General features: G+C 42.6%; 1 protein-coding gene across 1 annotated transcript in view; it reads left to right on the forward strand.

The window, feature by feature from the left end:
• Positions 1-22837, forward strand: part of SUFU (SUFU negative regulator of hedgehog signaling) — a 1639861-nt gene that overhangs the window by 1514144 nt on the left and 102880 nt on the right. The gene's annotated exons all lie outside the window — the stretch shown is intronic.

Consider the following 22837-nt stretch of genomic DNA (forward strand, 5'->3'; position numbering starts at 1 on the left):
CTGTTAATATGCACACCTCGAACAGACACCAGCCTGGTTAAACACAGGAAAAACAGTATTCCTACTTGAGTGAACCTGCAAACTATCCTAAAAGCTATAGACCAATAACTTGCCTTCCGACGACATATAAACTGTACACTGGAATTGATGCCAACAGAGTTTCTAGTCATTTAGAAGAAAACTCAATCATGGCACTAGTACAAAAGGGTGATAAAAGAAAGTCATATGGATCAATGGATCATTTGCTGTAAAAATCGTAACGGAGAACTGTAAAAAGGGGAATAATCTAAGTATGGCATGGATAGTCTACAAAAAAGTATTTGACAGTATCTCAAATTCATGGATAAAGAGTGCTTAAAAATGTATAAGATACAACGTACACTGATCAATTACATTACAGCGACCATGAAACAGTGGCAAATGACTTTGCAATTAAGGCATGATAAAGGGCAAATTATTATTCCAGGGATAAAAATTCAAAGGGGAATATTCCAGGGTAAATGTCACCATTGCTCTTTTGTCTTGTCCTTAACCCATTAAGCAGTGTCACAGGTTAGGTCATGGCTATAATTTGTCTCCCAGAAAACAGCAAAGTTTAATGACTTCTGTATAGTTCATCAGATGAGGAACTGAAAGCACAACTGCAAGTAATCAAAACTTATTCAGATTATGTAAGAATATCATTTGGTCTTGATAAATGTGCAAAAGCAACATTTAAAGCAGGAAAGCTGCAGCACCAAGAAGACATCACTTGGGACAGAAATGTGATATAAATGAACTTTAGCAATCGGGAGTATTTAAATATTTGGGAATTGATGAAGGATTAACAATAAAACATGAACGAGTGTGAATAAAATTAGCAAGGAATACTTTATAAGACTTAAATTAATCCTAAAAACAGCATTAACATCTAGGAACAAATTCACGCTGTAAACCAATTTGCTTTTCCTGTCCTAACTTAAAGTTTTGGAGTGACTGACTGGCCCCAAAAGGTATTGGATAGGTTGGACAGAAAACAAGAAAGATGCTTTGCACTCATCAGATGATTTTAAAAGTCAGTGCATACCAAGATTATATATTCCCCGTTCTGAAGGAGGTATGGGCTTCCTTGAAATTTATTACATGTATAGATCTGCAGGGGTCTATATCAGATAGTCGAAATTCCGTAACTCCAAATACCTAATGATCGAACCATTATGTTCGAAGTTACAGAACTTCGACTATGTAAAAAAAAAATAAAAACACAACGGACAAAAAAATAAATTGTTATAAGCAGGGGGGTAAAACCCCCTGCACCTCCCACACCCTCCACTACTTAAGTATACCAACTCCGAGATTGCACCACATTGAAGTGAATGGAAACCTCCACTTATGGAGATTTCCATTCAAACGCTCTAACTTTTACAAATTCAAACGTATGGTCTCGACCATATGTGGTTCGAACTTGTAAAAGTTAAACTACGTGATAGGAACCCAATCTGCAGTATAGGACTACATACATGTCTGCTGACCTTGCAAGACCGAAATGTAATAAAAGTTTTGAAACATGAGGAAAATGTCTAAGATGACTACCATGCTTAGTTTAATAGAAGCATATCGATGTCAAGCGGGATTGGAAACCAAACCAGTAGTAGATAAAAATCAGGCAGCAACTGAATGTGCCAAAAACAAAATAAAGAATATAAGGTGAAGGATCAGATGAGAAGGCAAGAAATGTGGAAAATGCATAAATACAGTTGCAAATATAGAAAACTCTTGGAACAACCTCATGTTGATCAGGAGTAAATGCAGTAATGGTTAAGAAGAGGTGAATTTAAACCAAAAGATTAAAGGTTAATATCGGCGGCCTAAGATAGTGGATCTTCATCCACATTGGTTTACAAAGTCCATTGAAACAGACAAATGAAGGTTTTGTAAAACAGAATTGAAACAGTCACACATCTTGTTGCTGGTTGTGATATACAAATGGCAGAAGGACTCTATACTGAAAGGCATAATAATGTGGCAAGACTATTGCACTGGGGATTGTGCAAACATTATAATACTGAAGAGCTGAAAAACACGAAATGATCCACAACGCATCATAGAAAATTATGTTTATATCTCATGGGATCATCCATTACCAACAGTTCAAAAAACTGACGCGAGAAAACTAGGTATAGTTGTCCATGAAAAGAAGAGAAAAGTAGCATTGATCATTGAAATTGCTACACCCAGTGACTACAGTGTCTTACGTACAGAGAGAGACATAAATTCATAAAATATCAAGATTTGTAGACAGAAACGAGGGCAATGTCGAAAAAGGATACGCAGACATTTCAGTATTAATAGAAGGTTGTCTTATAAAAAAGAATTTACAGTCATACTTAGATATGTTGCCAATGCCTGTAAGTCCATATGAATTGCAGAAGGAATCATTACTGTGCACATTTTGGGTGCTGAGAAGAACACTTCTGGCTAACATGAAAGATTGAAACCATACTAATATCATGAACTTTAGTCATACTTTGACTTAGGAATGTGGTCTGTTCACATCATGGTATTAGAAAAAAAAAAAACTTGGAGAAATTAAAAAAACTAGACTGTTTTAGGGTTTTGCCATATTATGTGGAAAGTGTACTTTCTGATGTCATATATGCTGGTTTTGTTTCGCTTAAACACGCACTCATCTTTTTGCTCACAATTTTTTCATCGTCTTTATACATGTACTGCTGACTCCATGGTTCTTTACAGTTCTTCTCCGGGACAACTAGGTGTGAAATATCTCAAAGTTAGAGAGGTGCATTTTACTGTAGTTGAAAGGCTGCCCCTACAACCAAGTACCTGATGAATGAGATGAGAAATAGCTCTATAGAAGAAGGAGGAGATCTAAGAGTCATTGCCTGTTCTTGTATGTGGCTGTGGAGTAAGGTTTGTCAAACAGCTAAAGGTATGCTGGGCTACATCAGGAAACTGGCATATAACAAAAATTGTTGAGGTTATTTTCTCCTGTATTTTTATTAGTTTGTTAACCTGGTAGGTGGATTGGTCCTTAGAACTTTTTCAGCCACGCAGTGTGTAAATGCAGATATGGTCAGTTTAGTGTAGCCATCCAAATAGCATTTTTTAAATTGTGTAGTAGAAAAACCGTGCCCAGAAAAAGCCAATGCAGACACAAGAAGAACTAATGAAATCACCCCCTCGAACAACAGGAAGTCAGGTTTGAATCTGTGGTCCTGGCGTTGTAAGACAGAGATCTTAACCATTGAGCCACCGTACTAGACTATACAGATCCCAGATGAAGCTTCACTTATACAAGCTCTCTTTGTAGATTGTATACATCTGAAATCTGTACAGAAGATTGAGAGAAGAAAAACTGTTCAGCAATAGCAGAGATGAGCTTTTGAAAAGCATCTTAAGTGAACAGATACGTACTTGAAAATGAGAAGGGTGGGAAGATTTTTCAGTACTGTTGCTTTATTTAACTGTATGGGTATTCAGTCCCCTTTGAGTAAACCCTGTACTGACAAAAAAGTTTTCCATTAGTGCTGATGAGGAATGATCAGCTCATAAGCTGTGATTGGCTGCATACATAGTTTGTGCAAGACAGTATAGTAAGAATGTGTAGACTCCAGATCCAAAGCTGTTCCTTTTTAAGCAGACATTCTAGCTAGCTCTAGTTGAAAGTTGTGTTAACAGTCTATGTTAAAATTGTTTCCAGCAAGAGGATGAGTTCTGTGTAAAACACTGTCCCATCTTTAAGTTGCTTGGATTTGTCCTTTTGCACAGGGAGGCTCTAGCTTAGAATTTTTCCAGTGCAGAGGTTTGCAGTGCTTCTGTACGAAACTGGGTCAGGGGCTGTCAGTCAAATTAACATAGTCCAGTGCCCCTCTTTGGTACCATAGTATCTTGTTCTGTAAGGTCAGTATCTGATAATGTCCTTCTGTTCAGTATTGCAGTATTCATAACATATAAGGTGTATTCCACTCCATGACGTGACGTCCAGCTTGTGTACAAAAGCTTAATGCCACTTCCTGTACATGGGAGTCGCACAAAGTCCCAGAGAATGTCAGCCATAAAAGGGACATCCGTATGTACAATCCTCAGAACTATTTCGCCACCATTCGGAAAGGTTGACTTGTACATTTGGTCTGCCTTTGAATATTGTAGATTCACTTTACAGCTTCTGATGAGTACCCCGTAGGGGATTTAACTTGTTGCTACTGTCTTCTGTTGTTGTTAATGTCATCCAGAAAGGGCTTGTGTAGGTACAGAAGCAAATTCCACATAAGGATAGTCACAAGCTTTGCTTGTTTTACTTAGGGCCTACTCATGACCATCGGTCCTGTTCTGTCCGTCAGGCCTTTGTACCAAGACTTTATGCAGTCATTTGTTGGCTTTAAATCTCTACTTAGAAAACCAAAGATTTGAACGGTTGGCTAGGAACACGATGGTGGGTTCCGCAAGTTCTTCTGAGCTATCTGTGAAGAGGAAGGTCAGTAAAGCCGGCCCTAATTCTCTTCGGCTGCACCTTCTCTCTCTGACATAACCCTTGAGGTTAATGAAAACCCAGTGGTGCGTTTGGAGGTAGGGTCCACGTCTTCAGCAAGTACCGCATTGGAAGCCATCAGAAGTGGGGATCCGAGCACGTCCGAGGTAATGCAGACATCTGGTTCAGACGACTTGGGGGAACTGTTCCTGCTTTCCTGCCTAAAAAGTTCTGACCATAGGGCCCATGTCTTCCCTTTCTCCACCGCAAAAGAAGCATGTTAAAAAGAAGCAGAAGGCGAGGCATTCCACTCTCCCTTCCACTCCATCGGATTGGTATGCCTTTTACTAGAGTCTTAAGACACTGATAGCCTTGAGACCTCCAACTTCAGCTTCACCCATTTCAGAGCCTGCCTTTTCCTCTTCTGCCATCTGCTTCCCAGGAGTCTCCTACTGTGCAGTTGGTGTCTTACCCCGTACAGGATTCTGACTCTGAGAGGTCTTCTTCAGATAAAGACTCTTCAGCATACTCCACACAAATCCCTTCCCCTTTAGAATATGCTTCCCCAGAGGAAGAGCCTAATGGGAGGGATTCCGCCATGGAAGAACTTTCCTTTGGGGAAGACTATCAATAAAATGAGGGAATCCTTTAAGTGGGATTCTTCCCAAATGTCAGAGGAGCAAAAAAGATGAGATCATCTTCAGCTGGAGGCACCTACTCCTTCTGCAGTACCTCCAGCACTTACAGCTTTCTAAGATGCCTTTGCATCTACTTCTAAGACCCCAGAATCTCAAGCTTCTGCTCCAGAAAGACCTGACCATTTTCATAAGGATCCCTGAGGATTGCAAGTTTATTTTTAAACGTCCTTCATCTGATCCAGCTGTGGTATCCATTACTTCTAACAAATCCTCTCAGATCTCCTCCAACTAAGTTGCTCCGTTCTAACAAAGAAAGTAAGATTTTGGAAACACTGGGAAAGAGGTTTATACTTCTTCCACCTTGGCTATCAGAGCCTTTAATTACCAGACACACATGTCTAGGTACGCTGTAGCCTTGCTTTCTTGAGCTTCTCTGCCCCAGTTACCTGACTCAGAGGCTGTCACTGTCTCTTTCTGTATTGGCTGCATCCTCCCAGGTAAATTGACACCCAGTCAGATGCAGCTATGATGATGTTGAAGCTTCCTCCAGAGCTGCAGCTTCTGCTTCTGTTCTCAGGAGGCATTCCTAGCTATGTCTCCAAGCTGTCCCTGATGACATCAGGGCCAATTTACTTGATGTTGCCTTGGACAGTTCTGCCCTTTTTGGCAAAGCGGCTGCAGAACATAAGACTCTTAAGGAAAAAGGTAAGGAGCTCCAGGATTTAAAGCACTTGCTGGTCTTCACAGTTCCTAAATTCCATAGGAGCTTCCCTGTCAAAACTCCCTTTGCCAGGATTCCTGCTTGCTCATCCTCCTTGTACTCTTTCTGGAACTAGGCCACATAAGTCTTCAAGGAGGCCTCCTCAGTCTAAGGCTGTTGCTTCTGTTCCTTCTCCCCAACAGCCTTTTCAGTCCAGACAAAGCAGTCTGTGATGCTCTGCTTCATCTTCCAAGTCATATTCCTGTATCTTTTCACCTTTCTCTATCCCTTTAATCCTGGAAGAAAGTCACTTAGGATTCCTGGGTGATTTCAACTATACAGCATGGTTCCTTTATGACTTGGAGGACTTTACCCTTTTCAGGGGATTCCTCAGCCACCCACCACTCAACTGCACCAGATTCCTCAGTTACTTGCTCAAATTTTCAACTAGGGCACCATTCAGCCTGTCCCTCCAGGCCAGCAAGGAAGGGAGTTTCAGTACAGGATGTTTTTGATTCCAAGAAAAGATGGTCCTTGGAGACCCATTCTAAACCTCTCAACTTTGAACACCTTCTTGGTGGTGCCTTTTTTCAGGATGCTATCTCTGCAATCTCTTCTCCCCCTTGTACCACCTCAGGCTTTCCAAGTTTCTCTGGATCTCAAGGATGCCTGTCTGCATATTCCTATTCACCCTCCGTTCAGGAAATTCTTACATTTCTCGGTGGGTTCTTTGTACTTTCAGTTTTCTGTCTCGGCTTTTGGTCTTTCCACTGCTCCAAGGGATTTCACAAAGGGTCTAGCCCCAGCATTGCATTTTTTGAGAATGAAAGGCCTTCAAGTTTACCCTTGGGCAATCTGCTCTTTCTGGCCAGTAATTCAGACCTTCTACTTTAACATCTGGACTTAGCTATTCCCTTTCTGCAGAGCTTAGGATTCAGAGTAAATTTCAGGAAATCAAGTCTGACCACAAGTCAGGATCTCATTTTCCAGGGCTGCAGGTTTAGGATAGATTTGATGATGGTGTTTCTGCCTTTAGAAAAAGCATTTTCACTCGTAGCATTCATATTGCCTCTTTGGCCCCTTTCTTCCATCATGGTCATGGAGTTTCTGAAACTGCTAGGATTCATGCCTCTACAATCCTTGTGTTGCCCTTTACCAAACTACACATGAGGAAGTTCCAGTGGTTTTTGAAGATAGTTTGGTCCCAGCTCATCCCTTGGAGGCTTTAATTCCTCCTTTCCCTTGCTTGAAAATAGAACTTGGTTGGTGGATGCAGCAACTCATTCAGAATCCTGGCTTACTACTTCAGATACCTCAGCCCGCCCAGCAACTTTTCACAGATGCCTTAGATTTAGGCTTGGGGAGGGAGCAAACTTTGCTGCCAAAAAGGTGCAGGGTCTTCGGTCCCGTCTCAAAAAATGGAGTACATCAGCATCAGAGAAATGAAGGCACTTATTTTAGCCTTGAAGACCTTTCATACTACAGTCTTTGGTACATAAGCAGGGCGGCACAAAATCTTACCTTCTTTGTCACTTAGCGATCAAAACATGGGAATTGGCTATTCAGTACAAAGTGTCACTGCATGCAGTGTACTTTCTCTCTGCTCAGAACTTGGTGGCAGATGCATTAAGGAGATCCATGACACAATCCCACAAGTGGATGCTTCACAGGGATGTGTTCCTGGATCTAGTTTCCCAGTGGGATATTCCAGAAATGGATCTTTTTGCCTCCCCTGTGAACAGACATCTTCCTCTCTTTTATGCCAGGCTCCCTCACCCTCAGGCCTTGATGGTGGACACTCTATCATTCTCATGGAAAGGGATGTTTCTTTATGTGTACCCCTTCCCTTTAATTCAGAAAGTCCTGTTAAATTCTACAGGCCAAACCACAAATCTTGCTAGTGACCCCCTTTTGGCCAAGACAGCACTGGTTTCCTCTTCATCTGCAATTAGCCAAGGGCCATCACTACAAGTTGTCTCACCAGATAGACCTACTCACGCAGGACAAGGGATCTCTGATTCACCCACTACTGTCAACGCTACAATTGACTTTGTGGATGATCAACTTTTGATTCCTTTCAGGCACTTGTTTTCCAACGATGTGCTTCAGGTTTTGCAGGAGGTCAGGAAACTCAATGCTAGGAAATCTTAGATTTCCAAGTGGAAAAGATTTTCTATCTGGTGGCAAAAAAGAAGAGAGGACCCCTTCTTGGTGGTTATTCCTTTAGCACTTTCTTACATGTGTGAGTTGCTTAATGGTCTTTCTTATTCATCAGTCGAAGTCAACTGTTCAGATTTGTCTGCTTGCTTGCCCTTAATTCCCCCTTACCTTCCAGGCTAAAGGTTAAGCTTTTAAAAGGTCTCCTACACATGAAATCTCCCAGAAAACCAGTTCCTCTTCCTTGGGATCTCAATAATGTGATAGGGATCACTCAGGGCCCTTTTGAGCCAGTGGTCTGTGCTTCTGTCAAGTTTTCACTTGGAAGACAGTACTTCTGGTAGCTTTAATCTCTGCTGGAAGGGTCTGATATTCAGGCATTAATGGCATCACCCCCTTTTTTGTTTTTCACAAGGATAGAGTGTCTTTGAGAACTAATCCTTCCTTTATGCCAAAAGTGTTTAATGAGTGTCTCCTAATCAGTCTGTCCAGTTGCCTGCTTTTTTCCCTTCTCACTCTCCTAGTGAGAGGATCCTGCATTCATTGGATGTACATAGACAGCTCAAATTCTACCTTGACAAAACTAAGTCTATTAGGAAATCTGATCAACTGTTTGTGTCTTTTCATCCTAGTGCATTGGGTTTACCTGTTTCTAAGTGCACTCTTTCTTCATGGCTCTCTAAGGCCATTGTATTTTGCTATGATTTTCATGGAAAATCCGTATCCCCTTCTGTTAAGGTTCATTCTACCAGATTTGTTGCATCCTCAGGTGCTTACATCAAAGGACTGGATGCTCAATCCATTTTGGAAGCTGCTACCTGATCTTCTGTTCATACCTTTGCAAAGCATTACAAATTGGGTAATATATCCAGATTCAGGGCAGGATTTGCCAGGGCAATTCTGCATGGATTTTTTGAAAATGCTTCTGCTTAGTCATCCTTTCTTCCTTCCCCCTCTTTGGGTTCCCTTTCAGCTTTTGCACTCTCCCATATGTAAACAGTACTGCAACATTGAATAGAAGGACATAGAATAGTTGTGTAAAATCTTACCATAACTGTAGATGACCTTCTCTTCTGTGTTGCAGTATTCTGTCCCACCCACCTTTCCCCCCTTTGTAACTCCCTGTGGGTTTTTTTTTGACTCATGGGGCTACCTTATTCTGAGGGATGTCTGTGCAGACTCCCTTTTATTGCTGACATTCTCTGTGCCTTTGTGCAACATCCCACATACAGGCAGTGGCATTAAGCTTTTACATACAGGCCGAACATTGGGTCGTGCAGTGGAATACAACCCATATGTAAAGGATGCTGCAACATAGAAGAGATGGACATCTATGGTTATGCCAAAGCAGACGCCAGCAGCTCCTATCCTTTCTCTTTGGTTACCTACTATCCTCATACTGTTTGTGTGTCTATTCTCCTGTTCTGCACTTTACCCTTCCCTGAATTGATTTCTAGCCTCACTCATAATTGCCTTTCCTAGTGCACCTGCCCTGTTTTACTGTCTTAAGACTCTTACATATTGTTTTGTTTTTTTATGTATTTCCCTGATTTTAGCTGCTAGTAATACCTCTCTCTCCCCATGCAAAGCCCCTCTCTATTGTAGCTTATTTTAACCATACAGTACTGGGTTTCCTTCAAGTAAATCTACTTGTGTAGCTTGAGGCCAGTGTCCTTTTGTAAGCTTACTTCTGCTCATATTTTATTTCTTTTTATTTTATTTCTGGTGGCTATACCTTAGAAACTTTATATCCTTGTCTCTCAAACTAGTTTTTCACTATCTTTTCTGATTGTTTCTATGACTTCATCTTGACCAAGGTGCTAGCCCCGCTCCATTCGCCCTTGCTATGCTCGGGCTCACTTTGCTCCCCTACCCTAACCCCATTCCCACCCACCCCATTACAGTTACCTTTATACCTAACTATCCCTCCCCTTCCTGTCCCACTAGCCACTGCAATTCCACTTCCTGCCTATTACCACAACCACCTTACTAATCTGTCAATCTTGTCAATACCACTTCATCTATACCACTGTCTCTCTACCTACTCTGTCTGACCATATTTTATTCCAACATGTATTATTTTCTAATATCTTCTACACTACTCCTTATTCTCTCTATCTCCACCTCTTACCACTCCAATCTCTCTGACCCACTCCTATGTTCACCAACTTCTCACTCATATAACATATATCCAACTAATTCATCTTTTACTATCTCCCTAAATCTCTTTACTACCTCTATCTCAAGTATATATAAACTATAAATAATACAGGTTTTTAAACCTTCCCACAAAACTAAGTCAAAACTATACAAACTCCATCTAGCATCTGCTACACACTCTGTCCTCACTAAAAACCGACTTTGTTTTGGAGATATCCATCCCAACCCTGGCCCCTCTTCTCTCCCCAAAACTACCTCTACACTGCCCCCATCTTACTCCTTTAACAGTCACCAGCCTCAGTCACAACAATCATCTCCATCCAAATACTTACTATTTACTCATTGAATATTCAGAGTCTAGCAAATAAAGTCACTGAGCTGCACTCATGGATAGCTCTCAATACCCCTCACATCCTCTCCCTATCTGAAACCTGGCTCAAGCCACACATCTCAAATAGTGAAATACTCCCGCCAGGTTATATCATCTTCTGATCTGATAGACCTGTAAAAAAAAGGTGGTGGTGTGGCCATCCTCTACTCAAACATTCTTAAACTCTCACTATACCCTTCCCCAATTCCTAACTTCCTCCCAGCTGAAATCATCATCCTTAACTGCCATCTGAATCCCCACAAAAAACTTGCAATTGCCTCTATCTACCTTCCGCCTGGTAACAATCTTCCCATTCTTGAAAACATCCTATCCTGGTTCTCCCACAACATACCATATGAGACACTTATCCTTGGTGATGTCAACATTGATTGGTCCAAACTCACAACTGACTCCCCCCAACTCAGTATCCACCTACACGGCTTCCACCAACTTATAACATCTCCCACTCGTTTCCATAAAAATTCCTCTTCCAGCTCCATCATAGACTGGATCCTTACCAATTCCCCCCACCAATACCACAATACCACCACCTTACCTGACTTCCTCAGTGATCATCTCCCTACCACCATCTTAAGACACTACTATCGACTTTCAATTCATCCCAATTTAACTACATTCTCCACAATATAGATTGGTCCATTCTAAAACTCCTCCCCCTAAACGATGCTGTAAGCACTTTCAATAGCATCTTCATGAATACTCTAAACTCCTTAGCTCCCTCTAGGAAGATCAGAGTAAAATCAAACCATGCTCCCTGGCTCTCCAAAGAGACTAGGTTCCTTATGAAACAAAGAGATCATGCTTGGAAAACCTGGACTAAAACTAAACAACTACCTTTTCTTCAAAAATACAGGCAACTGAGGAACCTTGCAAAAAAACATACAACTAATGACAAAAAGTTATACTATAGCTCTGCTCAGCTTAACAACAAATCCAGTCCTCAAAAATTTTGGTCAACTCTCAACAACATCCTCTATCCTGGAAAGCCCTCTAATCCCTCCCCATGCCTTAACTCTTCCTTTCAGGAAACAGCTACCGTCCTGAATAAACACTTTATCTCTTCCATCCAAAATCTGGTAACCTCTAAGCCAAACTCTACTTCGACACCCACCTCTCCAAATCCCACTAACACAACTTTGTTTTCTTTTGAGCCAGTTCCCATTACTTACATCAAATCTCTACTACTCAAGCTAAAACCTTGCTCTCCTTCCACTGACAATCTATCTCCTACATTCCTCAAACTTGCTGCTGACTCAATTGCCTATCCTGTATCTATACTAATTAATCGATCTATTCTGGAATCAACTGTCCCCACCCTTTGGAAATCTTTCTTCACTATCCCTCTTCATAAAGGTGGAAACTCCACTGACCCCTCAAACTACCGACCCATTGCCATTCTGTCCCCCTCTCCAAGATATTAGAAAAATGTATTCACTCACAGCTTCTCAATCACCTCCTCACACACCACTTACTTACCCCTACCCAACATGGATTTCGTCCTCACCACAGCACCACCACTGCCCTCCTCTCCTTCACTCATATCATTGCAGAGGCCCTAGACAACAATAAACTAATTTCCTGTCTCTTCCTAGATCTCTCCAAAGCCTTCGATACTGTCTGTCATCCTCTACTACTATCCAAACTCGCAAGTCTCCACCTATCCCCCTCCGCACTTGCCTGGTTTAATATTTACCTATCTGGCAGGGAACAATCTGTCAAATGGCTCTCATCCTCCTCACCTTTCCTTCCCATCTCCACTGGTGTTCCCCAAGGATCCATCTTGGGACCCGTTTTGTTTAACATCTTCACCAATGATCTTTACACCTCATGCAAAGAATCCTCCCTTATTCAGTATGCCGACGACTCCACACTTATTTCCATCTCAAATAACATTCCAAATAACATTCCTGAACTACACTCCTTGACCCAACAGGCCCTACTATCCACTGAACAATGGCTCTCTCACAACCTATTGATCCTAAATCCCAAAAAGACCAAACTCCCACTTTTCCTTCCCCATTCTCTTTCTCATCACAAAACCTCCTTTTTTATTACATCTTCTAACAATACAAATATCCAACCTGACACCCACATAAAACTCCTAGGGGTCATTATCGATGACGAACTCAAGTTCAACCTACACATACTCCAATGTATAAAAAAAACAAAACGGAAACTAGGTATTCTATATCGAAGCAAAAAAATTCCTAACCCCTGCATCTAGACTTACCCTGGGCTAGGCACTCGTCCTCCCCTCTCTCTTATACGCCGCTCCAATTCTTACCAATATCCAGGCCTCCACTGTAAACAAACTGCAACAGACTTACCATAAAATAACCAGATTCATTACTAACTCCCCATACAACGCACACCACTGCATTTCTTTAAACTCTCTTCAATGGCTTGAACTTTCCCAGTTTCTGCTGTCTTATCAATTTCATATGCTACACTCTATTCTTTATAAACCCTCCTTCTGTCCATCTCTATCTTCCTTAGTCTCCATCTACATCCCATCCCGGACCCTCCGTACTTCTAACCAACAATTACTTGATATCTACCACACAAAAAGGTCAGTAGGCAAACTACTCTACAAACACTCCCTTGCCCATGCTTGAAACAAACCTCCCCTTGACTTACGTTCAATCTCCCACACCTCACATTTTAAAAATGAACTAAAAGCTTATTTTCTCAATTCCAGAACCTGCCCTTGCCATGACCCTACCTAGTCTTCCTTCCCTTTATGTACCCTCAAAAGGACCATACTTAGTACCTCATTACACCTCTCTCTCCAATGTGTCTACTATGCATTTGCACAATTTTATACAAACAAAAAATGTTCATTGTTGACCTATTGAACTATATCAATGTAAAATTGTTACTTAGCTTCTTTTTAATGCAACTTTAACTTTATGCATGTATCCCAACATATGTGAATTGTTTTGCTATAACTGCTATTATATCAGTATTGTTTAAAATCGTACTTGTTTTAAATGTATTACTGGAGCTTTTCTCCTCGGGTCTCCACTGAAAATGGGCCACAAGCCCATTTGGACAAACCCGGTTAACAAATGTCAATAAATAAATAAGATTTTACAGAACTGTTTTTTGTCCTCTTTGTTCCTCCTCACAATTGAGTCTCAGATCCGATGCTCGGATTCACCTTGGCCACATTTTCCAGACTCGGACTCTTGAGCTCCCCTCTTTACCCATAATGCACTACACCCACCCCAGCACTTCAGATCTACTTTGCCACTTCAGCGGTTGGATGCAGATCTGTGATCTCAAGCAGTTTTTGGCTGGATAAGTACAAACGTTTCTTTTCAACACCTTCTGCAAGTGACATCTCTTGCCTTCTCCTCCCTCATTCTTTTTCGCTTCCTATTTTTCCTCTCCATAGGACTTTAGATAGGCAGTTGTGTGTGGTAGTTTCTTCTTGCACTTTTTAGTTTGTGCTGGTGCAGTTTTTCTTTTTCTATCTTTAACCATTAAAAAAAAAAAAAAAGTTAGGAGGAATGAAGATGGCCAAAACAGATGCTAAGTTAAGAAATAACTTCATAATCTGATGCTGTCCTCTTCATTCCTCCTCATGATTAGGCCTTTCCAGGTCTCACGCAGGGAGCGCTCTTCCAGAGGCTGAGGAGGGGGGGTTTAAAGGTCGACGTTGCCCTGGAGGCAGAGGGGGTCCACAGAACCTGGACTTCGGAAACACTTTACCTGACTAGCCCTATCAGCGCTCCTGAAGCATTGCCCAACTGTCCATCTCTGGAGGCACTCGGGGGTCGATTTTTCTTGCACAGAGACCTGGATACATTTGACAAACAATCATGAGTACTAAATGTAATATCCAGAGGCTACTACATTTCCTTTATCCTCACCCCTCCAAACACCAAGAAACTCTTAGATGTGCCACCCAGTTAGAGGCAACAGGCAGCCCAAGAAATTCAAAAATTGCTGCAAAAAGTCATCCAAGAGGTCCCGACCAAACAAAAAGGATTCAAAACTTACCCCGCTTCTTTTTAGTGCTGAAAAAGACAGGGGACCTAAGACCCATAAGCAATTTGAATCTTTAAAAAATCAAAATAAAAACGCCAAAGGTACCAAATAGTCCACTAAGTAATCTAAGGCGCCCGTGAAACATAGCCAGCCACTGATAAACAAAATTCGCAACTTTATTCAGCCAAAATAAAACAAATCATAAATGCCGTCTATGAACCATGCGTTTTCATTTCAACCTTCATCAGATGTGGACTGCTTCTCCCAAGGACCCTTATATACATTCCATTTGCATACTAAATTGCCAGTTAATTTAAATAACATTTAATAAATCAGTTAAAAGACTATACTAAAAAATACTATGCATTCCAGTAAAATCAGTAATGTGAAGTTGTTCTATCTCGCGTTTATTCTTCCTGATGGGTTCGGAGCCAATCTTTGGCTCCGAGTCGGCCAACTAAAAAAGCTCGAGGTCTAAAGCCAACTCAAGGCCATATCCCTATCCCATGATGCACTACAAGCTTCCCTCAGATCTAGTTTGCCGCTTTAACTGATCGGAGGCTTCAGCTTTGCTCGGGCCAGTATAATTGTTTTTTTTTTTCTGGCTTCCTTTAGAGCAGTATATATTAACCTGTTAATATATCCTTTGTCATTTATATTTTCTTTAGTTACCGAAATTCTCATCAGCCGGTAGGCTTAAATTTTATTTTGTAATATAGAGCGAGTTGCTCTTGGGCCTGGCAGCCTATTTTCCTTTGAGTTTTTCCTATCCCGTAGGTTATGTTAGATTGAATAATTCTCAGAGTTACATTTAGTCAGCTGGTAGGCTTAAATTGTATTTGGTAATATAGAGCGAGTTGCTCTTGGGCCTAGTAGCCTCTTCTCCTTTGAGTTTTCCTATCCGGTAGATTGTTAAAAATTTTGAATAATTGTTTGCGGTCTACAGTTTTTATAAGACCATCTTTAATAATTTTGTGTGTGTGTGCATAAAGTTAATCTAACGTTTTGCTCTGTTGTCAATAATAGCTCAAATAACCGTAAAATATCTAAGTATTTCAGTTCCAGAGAAAGAAAAGGCAAAATCTGGGTTTAAAAAGTGCCCGAGATGTGGGCAGAAAATGTTAATTACAGATCGGCACAGACACTGTGTTTATTGCCTAGGTGAAGTCCATCTTCAAGAGAATTGTGCCATTTGCCACTCATTCATTTCTAGGGTACTGATGGAGAGAAAAAGAAAACTGCTTGATAGAGGATTACTTAAATCCTCTTTTCAAGAGGACTTGGAGAAACATTCAGAACCTCTAAGTTCCAAAGGAAGTTCACCGACACCTAAGTCGAAACCCAGCAAGTCGACTGCCTCGGCTCCAAGGTCCTCGGAAGCGATGGCTACTTCGAGTAGCAGCCGGTCCCCTGTATTGGAGCTGGTATCTCCTACTTTAAAATCACCAACCCTTCAGTCAGTGGCTTCCTCGACTCACTCTTCTCGGGCCTGTAGTAGGCTTTCTGATTTGGACATGGATCGCGTCGTGAAGAGGCTTCTTCAGGTACCAGCCTTTGCTAAAATTTTATCAGCTCAGACACCTGGTGCTTCGGAGCCGATGCAACCCCTTCCACCTTCTACCATTCCTCCTCCGATTCCTCTCGAGGTTTTGGAGCCGGAGTTGTAGAGCATATGGGACCGACACCTGCTTCAGGATCATCAACTCCCACTGCCCTGTTACCTTTGGTTTTGATTGGTTCTCGGAGCCAATGCTGTCCGGTCAAGTCTGGGGAGGATAGTCGGACAGACTTGCTGGTTCTGACTTTACCTCTCGGGGCATCAGCTCGGGTGAGCTTGGTTCCAACCTCGGGCTCAGAGCTTCTGGCTCTGGCACTGAGGGGGCCCACGATGTCTTCGGAACTGGGGATTGCCTCAGGTCGGGACCAGGGAGACTTTGTCGCCATGAAGAGGGTGTTGTCAGTGCCGATAACCACATAATCGGTTCAAGCAGTTCCTCCCCCTAAAGTACCGGTCTTTGCCTCTTTTGCATACTCTCCACTTAAGCGTAGAGATCCTGAGCCTCAGGATACCCCATTGGGTGAACCCTACTCTTCTGAAATCTCTCCAGAGGTTCCCACTGAAGGGGTACCCAAAAAGCAGACTTGCAAGAGGAAGCATCTTGACTTTCCCCAAGAGTCACTCACTTCTGATACGGACTTGGATGAGTCAGAAGGGTCCCCACGGTCCCCTCTGAGGATATCTCCTTTGCAGATATCCTGGAGATCCTAAAATAGAGGGGTGGGCTGGAAGTCCCTTAACCCTTCTGAGGATTAGTCTGTACTTCTGAAGGCTTTCGGATCTCAGCCCTCCACCTCTTGGTTGTCTCTGGCCCTTGATGAGCTAGTTGAATTGCTCATTTGCAGAGCTTGGGAGGCTCCAGACACAAAGCAACCTGTCCCTTGGAAGCCAAATAAATTTATTACTTGCCCTCTAGACAAGAACTTCTTATCCAAAGGCGTGCCTGTTGATGCCATGGTGGTGGCAGCAGCCACAAAGAAGGAACTTTCGGAGACTTCTACTTATGTCCATCCTTCTAATAGTGATTCTAGGATCATGGACAGGTATGGGAAGCGTATGTTCAGTTCAACTGCCTTTGTTCTTTGTTCGTTGAACTATCTTACCTATTTTACTAGACTGCAAAGGGATCTCCTGAAAGAACTAGAAGATGTTCTTCATGTTTTACCATTGCAGTCATTACATTTGGGTAATCCTGCTGGCAGGTTGCCCTCAGTCGGCTTGAATTCCAAAGTCTTGGGTCATGCCTCAGTTGCTGTCGGCCCTTCCCTGACGTCATGTCATCAGGGGTATAAAAGATGCAGCCAACGCCATTTTCTTCAGTCTTTCTTACCATGCGGTGCCCGAAGCAGAAGCAGTTCACAAGTGCCAGTCCGACTCCTGAGATTTTCGTGTTTGAGTTTCAGATCCGAAGTCTTCCTTAAAAGCTAAGCAACCCCATTGGGGAAACTTTTTTCATTGGGGAAACTTTTTTCTTGCTCCAGACCAATGTTAGAAAAAGTTAATAATTGTATTTCTTTTGGGAAGCAAATACCTCATAAGGACTTTCATTCTTACTGTATTCCTTGCCTAGGCCCTGACCACGACGTTTCTAGTTGTCGGTTTTGTGCTAGATTTAACCAACGCACTATTAAGCGTCGGTACGATTGTGCATTAAGCTATTTTGGGTGCAGATTTAAATATACATTGTCATCGGATGGCCATCCGACTACCGGAGTACACAAAAAACGTAAAGAAAAAGACAGGCAACTGAGGTCCAAAACCGACGACAAAGCTTCTCCTAAGCCAGTCGCCAGTTCTCAGTGAGGCGCTTTCACAGCCACTGACGCCCGCTACCGACTCCCACGTGGAGTCAGTCAGGCCGCTGGAAACTCAAGGTGTTGGAGCCTCGGAGACTATTCCCTCAGATGGGTCTGGAGCCGCTGAGCAGGCATCGGCTTCTGAGGGTGTGTTCAGACCTAAACAATTATACATTAAACCAACTTCAGCTTCAAAGGCAAAGACTAAAGCACCTTTAAAGGCAAAGAAACAAGTTCACCAGCCACATGGACAGGCCTCCATGCCCAAAAAATAGATACTCAGTGGCCAAAGACTTGATTACCTTGATCAGGGGTTCCCATCACACTCCTGATAAGAGGCCTAGGCAAGAGACAGACAATGTATCTTCAGATCAGGTTTCCATTTCCTCTGATTCCTCTTCTGATCAGGCTTCCATTTCCTCTGATTCCTCTTCTGATCAGGAATATTCGCTTCCCCCCTATGAGGATTATGATGCTGAAGAATCTATTCCTTCAGCTTCTCCTCCTGAGGACTACTCTTTTGGGGAAACCTTGCATACCATGAGGGAGCATTTCCACTCGGAGAGCCAAGATTTTTCAGAATCTAAAAAGAGGGTCAGGGACTTCCTTTTACTACCTCAACACAGGCCTCTAGCTATTCCACATGTGTTAGATATTGTAGATGATGTGTTTTCAGAGTCTAGTCTGACCCCTGACTCCTTACCTCCAGCTCCTGTTAAGCCTGACATACTACAGGGTTCTTGACACTCATAAATTCCTTTTCAAAAACCCTGCTGCAGACCCAAAAACTATTTCTCAGGGTCCCAAAGGGGTTAAGGCTTCCACTGCAAAAAACCCTACCCCCTTCTAGGGTTCTAGGGCACTGGATAGATGGGGAAAAAAGATTTACACATCTGCTACCTTGGCTATAAGGGCCTTAAATTGCCAGTTTCATATGCTCAGATATCAGCTATAAGGGCCTTAAACTGCCAGTTTCATATGCTCAGATATCAGCAATATGTCATGACACTGCTTAAACAGAAAATGTTAATAAATTCTGAATGTGCAGAAAACAAAGAAATGCAGGATTTATTGCATGCAGCTGAACAAGTTGGAAAGCATACTTTGCAATGTGGTTTTGATTCTCTGGAGGCCTCCTGCAGGGCCGCTATTACGGGTTCTGTAATTAGGAAGCATGCTTGGTTAAAGGAACAAAATCTGCCTGATCATGTCAAAGCTAAATTATTAGATGCACCATTACAGCATGATACCTTGTTTGGTGTTAAGGCAGAAGAGGTGTTAAAGAAAATGGAGGACAAAGCTAAATCTATGCAAACGATCAAAGATTTTTTAAAGGTACAGCCACCTAGTTTTAGCAGACACTGCCCCACAAAGAATTGGTCCTTTCCGGTGTCAGACAGACCTCAAAGGGGCAGATCCAGACGCCCTAGAGGCAGATCCCAGCCGCAGGGCTCGTACAGGTCTAAGCAATGGGGTGTGTCTACCTCCAAAAGTGGAGAAGACAAATCACAACCATACAGGAAACAGTCCCAATGACTTCCCCCTGCCTACACCGAGCACTTATCTTCTGGCAGCACCCTTAGGGGGAAAAATAGCACTTTTTTCTCAGAATTGGCACATTATTACCCAGAACAAATGGGTTCTAGACATAGTGTCACAAGGCTGCAAGTTTCACTTCCATACCCTGTCAAGGGCAAACGGTTGGCCAGACCTGCCAAAAAATCAACGGGCAGAGGCTCAGAAACAAGTCTCATCCCTCATGGACATGGGGGCTAACAAGTGCCACAGCAAGAGCAGGGACAAGGATTTTACTCAAGACTGTTCTTGGTACCCAGAAAGGACAAAGCATGGAGACCAATACTGGACCTTTCTATTCTAAACACTTTCCTGGATATACCAAAATTCAAGATGTTGACCTTGCAGCAGCTTCTGCCCATGCTGGGCAGAAAGGCTTGGCTCATGACTTTAGACCTAAAAGAGACATACCTGCATGTCCCAATCAGACAGTCATGCAGAAGATACCTCAGATTCAAGGCTGGCTCAAAGCATTACCAAGTCTCTGCACTGCCCTTTGGCTTATCTACTGTGCCCAGGGTCTTCACAAAGTGCCTGGCACCAGTAATTGCTTTCTGCAGACAAAGAGGAATACTTATATATCCTTACTTGGACGATTGTCTCATTCAAGCAGAGAACAAGGACATTCTCCTCCAGCATCTGGCGTTTGTGAAAAGACTTTTAACATGCCTAGGGTACATAGTCAATGAAAAGAAATAAAAACTAGTACCCTCTCAAGAGATGATATTCCTGGGCATAAGCTTAAATACAACTGCCCAAATGGCTTATCTCACGCCAGACAAACAAAGGCAACTGACTACCTGTTTCAAGGGAATGGCAGCAAAGGTCCAGTTATCTGCAAGAAAAATTCTGCAGGCTTTGGGCTTCATGGCATCCTGCATCCTACTAATTCCATATGCAAGACTGCATATGAGGAAACTTCAATGGTACCTAAAAAGTGTCTGGACACAACATTGCCACAGCCTGGAAACAATGTGATTACTCTCATTCCCTGCCTGCAACAGGAGTTTTGATGGTGGTCAAAGTCTTGCTACCAAAACAAGGGACAGCCATTCTCACTACCCCCATCCAGACAGAACCTAATAACGGGTGCATCAGATTATGCCTGGGGGGGTCCACATGGCAGGAAGAGGCATTCAGGGCACCTGGTCCACAAACCAAAAGCATCTACATATCAATCAAAAAGAGATGCTAGATGTTCAAAATGCCCTGACAGCCTTCAAGGACCTAATTCATCCGGGACAACAACTTATAGACAACACCACGGTCATGTGGTACATAAACAAGCAGGGGGGCACGCATTCTTACCCCCTTTGCAGACTAGCCATGGCTTTATGGGACACAGCATTGACTTAACAAGTTCATCTGCAGGCACAATTCCTGCCAGGAAAGGAAAATACTCTGGCAGACGAACTAAGCAGAAACCTCATGGGTCCCCACGAGTGGCACCTGGATCCACAAGTCTTCAGCATGATAACAAAGAAATTGGGACGCCCGGACATAGATCTGTTTGCCTCCCCTCACAACTACCAACTAAAAAGTTTCTGCACAAGGACTTATCACAGACAAGCATGGAAAGTGGACGCCTTTTCTTTCAACTGGAAAAACCTGTCAGTATATGCCTTTCCTCCACTGCCTCTCCTCCCCAAGGTACTCCTAAAGGTCAGACAGGAGAAACCAAAAATGATTCTGATTGCCCCAAACTGGCCCCGCCAGTACTGGTATCCGATCTTAAGGAACTTGTCTCAATGCCCAGCCTGGACCTTAACTCAAATACCTCATCTACTGTCCCAACAAAACAATCTGATCCTGCACAGCCAATTCAGGACTCTAAACCTGGCAGCATGGTGGATAATGTAGCCATACAAAGCACACCTCTCAGTAAAGCTGTGATGGATGTCATTTTGGAAGCCAGAAGGCCTAGTACTAGAAAATCCTATGCTGGAAAATGGAAGAGATTTTGTGCTTGGAACCAAGCTCAAGGAACTGATACAGCTGTATCAAATATTCCTCAGATTTTGCAATACTTAACTGAGATGCTGGACAAAGGCCCATCCTTTTCATCAATTAAAATTCATGCCTCTGCCATTTCGGCTCATTACAATATAGAGCCACCACTCTTTTCTCGTCCTTTATTAAGGCAGTACCTCAGAGGAGCCAAAAATTTAAGGCCTCCAAGGAGATCGCCATTACCTGCATGGGACCTCAATTATGTCTTGGAAAAACTCACCTTACCTCCATTTGAGCCAGCTGCTACTGCGGATATAAAGTTTTTATCTTGGAAAACAGCTCTGCTCCTAGCAATAACTTCTGCAAGACGAGTGTCAGAGCTACAGGCTCTCGTGGCTGTGGAACCTTTTATAATTTTTTATCCAGACAGGGTCTCTCTGAGGACAAACCCTACATTTATGCCGAAGGTGGTGTCCATTGTAGCCCTTAACCAAACTATTCATTTGCCAACTTTTTATTCCAATCCACAAAACAAGGGGGAGAAAATTCTGCATTCTTTGGACGTACACAGACAACTTAGATTCTATTTGGACAAAACTAAAGTTTTCAGAAAGACAGAAAAATTACTAGTGACATATGCTGCAGAATCACAAGGAAAGGCTATCTCCAAGCAGATTATTTCAAAGTGGATAGGCCACTGCATTCGTTTCTGCTACTCACAGCATGGTAAGCCAGTGCCTAAGGGCATTAGGCCACATTCAACCAGAGCTGCAGCCACTTCTGCAGCCTTTCTCAGGGCAGTACCAACCAAAGACATTTTAGAGGCTGCTACTTGGAGTTCAGTGCACACCTTTACAAAGCATGACAATCTGCCACTTTACTCTAAATCCAGGACAGGCTTTGCCACTGCAGTTCTGTAGGGCCTCTTGGTCGCTCCTAATGTTGTTTAGCTCCAGCCCCCCCAACCATAGCTTTGGGACTCAACCCAAATGTAATGACTGCAACAGTGAAACATGAAGAACATAATACAGTTGTGTACACTTACCATAAATGTAGATGTTCGAGTGCATTCACTGTTGCAGTCCAGGTTACCCACCCGCCATCCCCCTTATTTCTGCTGGAACTCATCTTTACTTCTCTGATCTATACAATCTATGTGGTGTATTTGCTTGTAGATGAAGGTAAAGTTTATTTTGGTGCATGTATGTTTTATATATATATTTAGCCTACCCTTTTGGGGGCACCTGACATCTGGGGCAAGCAAAACTGAAGAAAATGGTGTTGGCTGCATCTTTTATACCCCTGATGTCAGGGAAGGGGGGTGACAGCAACCGATGCAGGACCCAAGACTTTGGAATTCAGGCCGACTGAGGACAACCTGCCAGCAGGATTACCCAAATGTAATAACTGCAACAGTGAATGCACTCTAACATCTACATTTATGGTAAGTG

Source organism: Protopterus annectens, chromosome 14.part0 (genome assembly GCF_019279795.1).
Source record: "Protopterus annectens isolate FY-2018-M chromosome 14.part0, PAN1.0, whole genome shotgun sequence".
In the NCBI taxonomy this organism is placed as follows: Eukaryota; Metazoa; Chordata; order Ceratodontiformes; family Protopteridae; genus Protopterus; species Protopterus annectens.